Source organism: Cupressus sempervirens, chromosome 1 (assembly GCF_028749045.1).
Source record: "Cupressus sempervirens isolate cs-2001-9-10 chromosome 1, ASM2874904v1, whole genome shotgun sequence".
Lineage (NCBI taxonomy): Eukaryota > Viridiplantae > Streptophyta > Pinopsida > Cupressales > Cupressaceae > Cupressus > Cupressus sempervirens.
Genome location: NC_143118.1, coordinates 457,981,102 through 457,990,158, shown reverse-complemented (window position 1 = coordinate 457,990,158; position 9,057 = coordinate 457,981,102).

Sequence of the window (9,057 nt, the reverse complement as noted above, 5' to 3'; positions counted from 1 at the left end):
TTAAACAATTACCATCAACATACCACTGTGACTGAATGTCCGGCCATGTCCAAGATGACTTACTATAAATAGTAAGTATGCCCAAAGTTGCCTCAGAACCCCTCAAAAAGACCTGCAACTGAAACTGTCTAGGCCAAATGGCCTCTAAGCCCCTTTAATGTCCTAGTTAGCCTATGGGACTGTGGGGAAATAGGCTAACGACAACATCATGCTATGAATGCTAGAAAGGGGACATTACATCATATCTTAAAATTTTGAGCATAACTATCTTCAAATTCTTGTTGAAGTCCAGAATTTGTTGATTTTAGGAAAAAGGTGTCCACTTATACCCCCCTTTTGGCACCACAACTTTGTGCACTTACCCAACTATATCCTTACTTTCCTATAATAGTTCACCTGCATGGGTTACTCGACTATAGGTGAATTATGGAATGCTCTCAAAATCAACTACTTCACTTTCGATCCTAGGACTAAGTAAATCCTATTCTTGTAAATGATCAAATCATCTATGAGAGTGTATCTGGTGTTGATTGTTGTCCCCTCCACTATAGAAGAGGCCCACGTGTCTTTGGCATATTATGCTACAATCAAGTGTTGCCAATCCTCTGATATCTGAATCATAGAAGTGAGGTGTGGCCTATGGGATAAAGCATCTGCAATAATATTATGTGTCCCCTTAACATATGTGATATCAAAATCATATGCCTGTAACTTACTCAGCCACTTCTGCTGACGATCATTCAGGTCCCGCTGTCCCAAAAAGTGCTTCAAACTATTATGATCAGTTTTAATACAAAATTTGCTGCCCACAAGATACTGTTTGAATTTGACCAAGGCATGCATGATGGCCAGCATCTCCTTATCATATATGTTGAATGATCTCTCAGCCCCTCTGAGTTTCCTACTCTCATAAGCTATAGGATGCTTGTCCTACATGAGTACAACACCAACTCCCTCTCTAGAAGCATCACATTGAAGCTCAAATGGCTTTGTGAAATTAGACAATGCTAATACTGGGCATGTAGTCATTATTTCCTTGAACTGCATAAAACACTCTTGTGCCTCCCGAGTCCACACAAATGCCCCTTTCTTCAGCAAATCTGTCATGGGTGCTGCATGTTGTGAGTAGCCACTAACAAACCTGCGATAGAATCCACATAGACCAAGGAACCCTCTTAACTGTGTAAGGTTCTCTGGTGATGGCCAATCAACAATAGCACGGATCTTTTCAGGATCCATTCGCACTCCTTTCACACTAATGATGTGTCCAAGATACAACAATCCTGTCAACCCCAAATCACATTTGGACTCCTTGGCATATAAGGACTCTCTCTGTAAAATGCTTAATACTGTCTCCAAGTGTTCTAAATGTTCCTACCATGTCCTGCTCTAGATCAAAATATCATCAAGGAACACTAGCACAAATTTCCTCAACTGATGGTGGAAGACCTTGTTCATAGTGGACTGAAAAGTGGCAGGTGCATTAGTTAAACCAAATGGCATGAATACAAACTCAAAATGACTGTAATGACATCTAAAAGCATTTTTTTCAATATCCTGCTCTCGAACTCTGATCTGGTGATAACCTGATCTCAAATCAATTTTTGTGAAATAACAAGCCCCATGCAATTCATCTATCAGCTCATCGATGCGTGGGATGGGATACTTGTTCTTTATAGTTCTCTTATTCAACACCCTATAATCAATACGCATTCGTAGAGTTCCATCCTTCTTTTTTACCAAAACAACAGAAGATGCAAAAGGTGACTTACTTGGTCTGATATGTCCCATTGCTAGCAACTCGTTGATGGTCCTCTCGATCTCATCTTTGAGTTGTTTTGGGTGCCAGTATGGTGTGATCATGACAGGCTTAGCACCTTCCTCCAACTTGATAATATGCTCAATACCTCTATCTGGTGGCCTACCTGGTGGAATCTCATTGAATACCTTCCCATACTTGATTCTCAATTTTTGAATATCTGGATGATATTTAGTCTTATGTTGCTCCCCTTGGGTAGGCATCAAGGCACATATTGCTGCCCATTCTATATTATTATGCCTAGCTAATCTCTCCAACTGCCTAAATGAGATAGTCCTAACATCACCATTATGGATAGCCTTCAACACATGAGTCCTGCCATCCACCGCGAATCGTATCTCCATATCCTCCAATCTCAGGGTAACCTCCTTCAAAGAATGTAGCCATTGCATCCCAAGTACTATGTCCATGTCACCCATGTTGACCACATGATAGTTCGCCTTAAACTCATAGTTGTTTAGGCGCAAAGGTAGATCTCGCACCATCCTATCACAATGAAGAGTATATCCATCAACTACCTTAACTCTTAGTTCCTCAAACTCCTCAGTAATGAGTCCATGCCTCTCCACAAATCGTGCATCAATGAAATTATTTATGGCACCTGTATCCAATAGAGTAATAATCTTTTATCCTGCCAAGACTCCTCAAAATCTGAAAGATCCCTCTCTTTGAATACTAGACAGACGTGCCTCTTGTAAATGTATGTCTGGACCTCTTTTTTCTTAGCACTATCTACCTCTTGTTCACCCTCTACCTCATTAGGATCCTCATCATGGTGCTATGAGATGTCTGAATCTGAACTTTCATAATAAGCCCACATCACCTGGTTAGCCTTCCCCTTAGGCTTCATAAGACAATCATGACCAATCTCATAGGGACCTTTGCAAAAGAAGCATAGCTTCTTCCTATGCAAGTCATTAAGTGTTTCCTTATCCCAAGGTACAGCTAGCTTGTCTTTTGAGTCACTAACCTTCTCTTTACCCTTGCTGAATTCCCCTTTGTTATCTCTAAATGATGAAGAACCCTTTGAACTAAACTGGTTTTCTGGAGCTGCAAGTTCCATACTACGGGCTTTCTTCATGGCTTCTTGTAATGTAGGAGGATCAAAGGCCTTTACCCACCCCTTGAGTGGTTCAGTTAATCCCTCTGTGAATAAAATGACTAGCCTCCTTTCTGAAATGTCAGGCACCATCACTGCAAGCTTCTAGAAGTCATTGATAAATTGTTCTAAGCCTCATGACTGTTTCAACTGGGCTAACTCCCAAAAATAAACTTCAAAATTTTTTTTATCAAACCTTTCTATCAATCTATCCACAAACTCCTGATAAGTGGTTACCCGATTGTGTTGTAATGTGATCATGCCATGTATCCACCAATCATGTGTTGCCCATCTAAGTGTAAAGTGGCATACTTGAGTGCTTCAATTTATGTCATAGTCTTCAAAGATAAGAAAGTATCCACCTTATGAATCCAAGCATGAGCAATCATTTTTCCACTGCCATCAAATGTGGGTAATACCAACTTGTTGGTGACCTATTGCAACTCACTGTGTTTATCTACTTGCTTTTGCCTGGCAGCTCTATAGTTCAGGTACTTGTCAAATGTCCATCCATCCTGTACATATTCTGATAATGAATCCCACTCATTCCTTGATTGTCAGAGTTCATCTACAATATCTGTTACCATAGCATCAGGTGTGCATGCTGGAATTTCTTCTCTAAATGTAGGATGTGTGGGTCTATCAACTGTTCCAGACCATGTCCTATGTTGTGATCCTGCTATGCTTCTGTCATCCTGATCATGATTATTTCTCCTATTTTTCCCAATCAAATGTTGCATCATAACCATCATTGCCTATGTACTTGCCTCTATTGACTGTAGAAGCCTCTCCTGTTGCTGTAAAATCTCATCATCTCGCACACTTCTGGATGGGCTTGGAGAATGTCTCTCAGCCATATTCTTAGTTATGCTGGTTCCTATGTAAACTAAATTAAATGGTGGTTGGGTAACCCTATCAGGCTGGCAGGAAACCGCTCTAATACCACTGTAATGACCCGTACCAATAGGCCACTAAACAAAACCCTAAACTTAATACACTACTAAAATATATTGCTGAAATAAAAGAAATAATAGTGCCAATGTATTCATTCAATGAAAACCAAATGTTTTTACAAATGATATGGAAAATGTTAGCACCAAAAAATTATGACATAGCACGTTATAGAGAAACCCTAACTGGTTGTATACAATTGAGAACTTATTGCAACTATAGATTGAAATGAAGAACCTGGATTGATCAAATGGTGGAGACTGGATGCTGAAGATGATATGGTGAAAGTGCAACTCCACTGGAAACTCCAAATCAGTAATTAAGCACAAATGAAAGGACTGAAATATCCTTCCCACAGCTGCAATAATTCAAGTGATCTTTCACACCCTAAAAATTGCGTACCAATTGAGAGTTTTCATTCTCAATGGCCAATTGTGACTATTTGTAGAAACCCTAGGCTCCACAACGCACATAAGCAAAAATTAATAATAAATCTCGATGATAGACAATGAGCCCTCAATGCCTATTTATTCTTTTTTCCTTGATAGGTCAGCCTCCCTTTTTTTAATTTTTCTCCGCTTCTTCCAGCAACCTCTAGAAGAATTTTTTTTATTTAATTTATAAAGTTACCTTGTAATATATATTTTTTAATTGATAACTTTATAATTAATTCCTCCCAAAAAAAAAAGGGGACATTAAAAAGGTATTTCTCATGAAGCATTTATTTAATATGAAAATGGAAGAAGGTGGATCTGTTGTAGATCATTTAAATAAGTTTAATACTATTACTAGTCAGTTATCTTCTATGGGTATCAATTCTAATGAAGAAATTAGGGCTCTCTTGATTTTGTGTACTTTGCCTGAAAGCTAGAATGGCTTTGTAATGGCTATGAGTAATTTTGTTCCTGGATCTAGTACCCTAAAATATGATGATGTGATTGATGTTGTTTTGAGTGAGGAAACTCATAGGAAATCCTTAGGCGCATCTACATTTGAAAGTTCTTTGAATGCACAAAGTCAAGGTAGAACGACTAAGAGGAAGTAATTCCATAAATCATGGGAAATCAAGAGGAAAGTCAAAGGGGAGGAGGTCTCAATCAAGAGGACCAAATGACTACTAGTACTGTGGGAAACCAGGGCATAAAAAGAAAGATTATTGGACTTGAAAGAAAAATGAAGGAGATAAACCAGATGGAGATAAGGAGGCAAATGTGGTAAGTAAGAAATCCAAAGAGGATACTTTGCTTCTATCTTTAGAAAGTGTTGATTCATGGGTTTTAGATTCTGGTGCTTCATTTCATGCTACAACTCATACAGGTTATTTCATTGATTATGTCCAAGAGGATTTTGGACTTGTTTATTTGGGTGATAATGAACCCTGTCAAATTGTTAGAAAGGGAAAAGTTAAGATTAAGTTGTAGAATGAGAATCATTGGCTACTACATGAGATAAGACATGTTCCAAGGCTGAGTAGGAATTTAATTTTAGCAAGGCAACTCAATGATGAGGGTTGTGTAGTTACTTTTAATAATAAAAATTGGAAGGTTTCAAAAGGTTCCCTTGTAGTAGTAAAAGATGTGAAAGTAGGCACCTTATATCTTTGTGCAAGTCATATTATTCTTTTTACTTTAATTGTTTCAGAGAAAAATGAATGTTCAGGAATAGTTGCTATAGTTGAACAGGGAGAACAAATAGTTGTTGTAAATTTTGATACAATATTGTGGTACACCAGACTTGGGCACATGAGTGAGAAAGGTATGAAAGTACTTCATTAAATGAAATTTTTACCAGATTTGAAATGTGTAAATATGGATTTCTGTGAAAGTTGAGTGTATGGAAAACAAAAGAGAGTGAGTTTTGTGAAGACTAAGAAAGAAAATAAAAAGGAGAAATTAGAGCTTGTGCATACCAATGTATGGGGTTTGACTCAAGTATCTTCCCTTGGTGGATCTCATTATTATGTTACCTTTATTGATGATGCAGCTAAAAAAGTATGGATTTATTTAGTTAGACAGAAATTTGATGTATTTCAAACTTTTAAGAAATGGAAATGCTTGGTTGAAAATGAGACTGGTAAAAATTAAAATGTCTTAGATTTGATACTGGTGATGAGTATTGTAGTCATGAATTTGAAGATTATTGCTCCATTGATGGTATTTGCAGACATAAAACTATTCCAAGGACTCCATAGGAAAATGGAGTGGATGAATGCGTGAACAAGACTATAATGGAGTGTGCAAGGAGCATGAGGTTGCATGATGGGTTGCCCTTACACATGTGGATGGAGGCTATCAATACTATTGTATATTTGATTAATAGAGGTCCCTCTACTCCTTTGGGTTGTAGTATTCCAAAGGAAGCATGGACTGGTAAGAAGGTGAGTTATTATTTTCTCAAAATCTTCGGTTGTGAAGTGTTTGCTCATATAGATTCTGAAAATAGAACCAAGCTAGAAGCTAAGTCAAAGAAATGTGTATTTGTTGAATATGATATTAATGACTTTGGTTATAGGCTTTGGGATTTTGAAAATCATAAAATTGTAAGAAGCAGGGATGTCATATTCAATGAGAAAGTGTTGTACAAAGATCTGTTGCAGCAACATGAGAAGAAAGAAGATGATTATGTAGTGCTGGATGATACTCCAAAAGCTGATGTTCCAGCCATTCCTCATGATGTGCAACAACTACAACAAAAAATATCGCACACACCAGTAAATTTTAGACGGTCAACAAGGCAAATTAGACCTCCAAAAAGATTTTCTCTCTCTCTCTTTGTATTCTATTTTACTTACTGATGCTAGTGAACCTGAATGTTATGATGAAGCTATGTAGGTGGATACTAAGATTCAATGAGAGTCTGCAACGAAAGACAAAATGGACTCTTTGTTGAAGAATAAGACATGGGATTTATGCAAGTTGCTTGCAGGTAAAAGAGCTTTACAGAATAAGTGGGTTTACAGGTTAAAAAAAGAGAATGGAGGTGAGAAAAGATTTAAAGCTAGGTTAGTTGTAAAAGGATTTGCATAGAAAAAGAGCATTGATTTTGATGAGATATTTTCTCCTATTGTTAAAATGACTTCTATCTGTATTATTTTAAGTATTATGGCTATTGAAGATTTGCATTTAGAGTAGCTTGATGTTAAAACAACCTTCCTTCATGGTGATTTGGATGAAGAGATATATATGTCTCAGCCATAGGGATTTGCAGTCAAAGGTAAGGAGAACTTAGTGTGCAAATTAAAGAAAAGTTTATATGGCTTGAAGCAAGCATCTCGACAATGGTATCTGAAATTTGATAGTTATATGCATGAGCATGGATACAATAGGTGTCTTTCATATCATTTTGTTTATTTTAAGAGGTTGGATGATGACAGTTACATTATTTTATGTTTATATGTTGATGATATGCTTGTAGTTGGGTCTAACATGGATCACATTAAGGGGCTGAAACGCTAATTAGCATATGCATTTCCTATGAAGGATTTGGGGATAGTAAAAAAAATCCTTGGTATGAAGATTTGCAGAGATAGGACATTGATGCTATCTCAGACTGATTATGTTGAGAAGGTGTTGCAATGTTTCTCTATGGTGAATGCTAAAGCTATCAGCACACATTTATCTGGTCATTTGAAGTTGACTAAGGAGATGTGTCCTAAGACACAACAAGAGGAGGATAAGATGTCAAAGGTACCCTATACTTCCGTTGTAGGAAGCTTGATGTATGCTATGGTATGTACAAGGCTAGCTATTGCACATGTAGTTGGAGTCATTAGCAGGTATATGAGTCATCTAGGAATTGAGCATTGGAATGCAGTCAAATGGATTCTCAGATATTTGAGAGGAACATCTAGTAAGTGTTTACACTTTAGGGGCTCTACTACTAATTTACAGGGCTATGTTGACTCGGATTTGGCATGGGATATTGATACCAAGCGGAGTACTACAAGTTATGTCTTTAGTATTGGTGGGGCAGTCATGAGCTAGGTTTCTAGGTTACAGAAGGTTAATGTTTTATCCACTACAAAGGCAGAGTATGTTGCTACTATAGAGGTAGCTAAGGAGATTATATGGCTTTAGTTCTTGGAAGAATTGGGACACCCTCAGAAGGATAATTATTTGTTTATAGATAGTTAGAGTGTCATTCATCTTGCAAAGAATTTCGCTCTATATTCAAAGACAAAACACATCCAATTGCAATACCATTTCATTTGATTAGTTTTGGTGGATGGACAATTAAAGCTAGACAAGATACATACATATGACAATCTAGCAGATATGTTTACAAAGGTAGTAACAAGGGAGAAGTTGAACTCCTCCTCAACTTTGGTTGGTCTTTGAGACTAAACATGAATAAAAGAACAATAGAGTCATGGTGGTTTGATCCAGTGGGAGCCTCATAGAGTAGCAACATACCTACAAGATCAATCTCCAAGTGGGAGATTGTTGTTTAGTGTGGAGCTCGATCAGTTCCCAAGTGGGAGATTGTTAGATTATGGTGACTGATTAGGGAAGTACTGTAGATAATCCTTAATTCCTCATTGAGGTTCGGGGCTAGGCCAGGCCCCGAGCAAGGGTTTGTGGGCAACATCCCCCAATACAATCGGGGCCATTAAGCCACGACTATCCAAGTGCGGAGCCCTCAAATTTTTTTTGGGCCCTATTTTATCGAGATTTTGGGCTGACTTGTAAATATTAGTTATAACCGTAAAGTGGTAAAAATACTTGTATAAAAGAGCTTAGGGTTAAAGATTGTTTCATAGTGGTGATGCAAAAATTGGGTCTTGCGGCAATATTGAGCTATAAGGGATTACATATTGTAATCAGGTTGTAATCACTGGATCGTAATAATATCAAACTTGTTGTTTGGTGGATGTAGCCTAGGGATTGGGTGAACCACGTTAAATCTTGGTGTCCTATGTTCTTTTCTGTGTGATGTATTATTTTTTTGATATTGTTTATATTTGCACGTAATTGTTATTTTTTCTGTGGTTTAATCCTAACATGATCAAATTGAAAAGTAAACATAACAATGAGGCAATGCAACTCATAATACCATTACCTTTTAACTAGGGAAACTCTATCTAATGAAAAACCTCAATGGGGATGGTACCCACAAAATGTTCCACTAATTAAAAGTATCTTGTGAAAAATATTGAACCTGTTTGAAGTCTATTACATCTGTATAGTAT